The sequence below is a fragment of the Eriocheir sinensis genome, chromosome 61 (genome assembly GCF_024679095.1).
Source record: "Eriocheir sinensis breed Jianghai 21 chromosome 61, ASM2467909v1, whole genome shotgun sequence".
In the NCBI taxonomy this organism is placed as follows: domain Eukaryota; kingdom Metazoa; phylum Arthropoda; class Malacostraca; order Decapoda; family Varunidae; genus Eriocheir; species Eriocheir sinensis.
In genome coordinates this window covers 10,196,590-10,198,189 of record NC_066569.1, presented here as the reverse complement: position 1 = coordinate 10,198,189, position 1,600 = coordinate 10,196,590, and positions in this window count along the sequence as shown.

The following is a 1,600-nucleotide window of genomic DNA, read 5'->3' as shown; positions in this document are numbered from 1 at the left end:
GTGTGTGTGTATACCTGTGTGTGTGTGTGTGTGTGTGCGTGTGTGTGTGTGTGCGTGTGTGTGTGTGTGTGTGTGTGCCAATCACCATTACCGGGCCTTGCGGGTTAATGGCTCAATCTTGTAGTTCATCTCGTAATGGTCGGGACAAAATTAAATAGTGGGTGACCTCAAACCTCCTCCTCCTCCTCCTCCTCCTCCTCCTCCTCCTCCTCCTCCTCCTCCCGCTCCTCATTCATCTTCTTCTTTCACTTCTTCTTTTTGTACTATTTCTTATTTGTTTTTCTTTTATTTATGTTTTTTCTTCTTCTTCTGTTTCTTCTTCTTCTTCTTCTTCTTCTTCTTCTTCTTCTTCTTCTTCTTCTGTATTACTTGTTATTTGTTTTTCTTTTATTTTCTTATTCTCCGGTTTCTTCTTCTTCTTCTTCTTCTTCTTCTTCTTCTTCTTCTTCTTCTTCTTCTTCTTCTTCTTCTTCTCCTCCTTTTTTTCTGATGATGATCGTGGTGGTGGTGGTTGTGGTGGTGTTGGAGGAGGAGGAGGAGGAGGAGGAGGAGGAGGTGGTGGTGGTGGTGGTATTAATGATTACGCACATACATCACGCGCGTACACACACACACACACACACACACACACACACACACACACACAAAGTAAAAATAATAATAATGAGTAATTAAAAGCGAGGAAAATCACATTAACTTTTTCCTCTCTCTCTCTCTCTCTCTCTCTCTCTCTCTCTCTCTCTCTCTCTCTCTCTCTCTCTCTCTCTCTCTGATCTTTTTTTTTCTTCCTCCTCTTTCTCCTCTTCTTCCTCCTCCTATGTTTTTCCTCTTCCTCTTCTTGATTTTTCTCTTCCTCTATTCCTTTCTTCTTCTTCTTCTTCTTCTTCTTCATCTTTATCTTATTTTCTTCTTTTTCTTCTTCTTTTTCTTCATATTTTACTACTTCTTTATCTTCTCTTCTTCTCCTTCTTCTTTTTCTTCTTCTTCTTCTGTCCCTTCTCCTCCTCCTCCTCCTCTTCCTTCTCCCTCCGTCCCTCCCTCCCTTCCTTCCTTCATTCCAACCCTCCCTTCCTCCTCCTCCTCTCTGGGTGGTCCGTAAAAGCATTGGATCATATAAGTCATAGCATTCTGATCCTCTCTGACACCTATATGGACGATTGGATCCTCTCTCTCTCTCTCTCTCTCTCTCTCTCTCTCTCTCTCTCTCTCTCTCTCACACAGTTTTGCCTTTTTTTTCTCGTTTTTTCTTTCTTTCTTGTTGTTTTCTTTCTTGTATTGTTGTTTTCGTATTCTTGTTTTTGTGTTTGTTTGTTTGTTTGTTTTTCTTCTTTTGTTTTCCTCTCTATAAATAATTCAGACTTTTTCTCTTTCCTCTTTTTCTTCTTTTTTTTCTACTTTTTTCTTCACTTAATATTTTTTTTTTGGTTTCTTTCATTCCTTTTTTTTTTTATTTTCATGTTTTTTTCATTATTTCTTTTTCTCTTTTTTTTTCTTTCGTCCATTTCTTTGTTTCTTTCATTCACTTCTTCCTTTCTTTCCCTTTCATTCACTTCTTTCCTTCTCCTTTCGTTCACTTCCTTTGTTTCTTTCATTCCCTTTT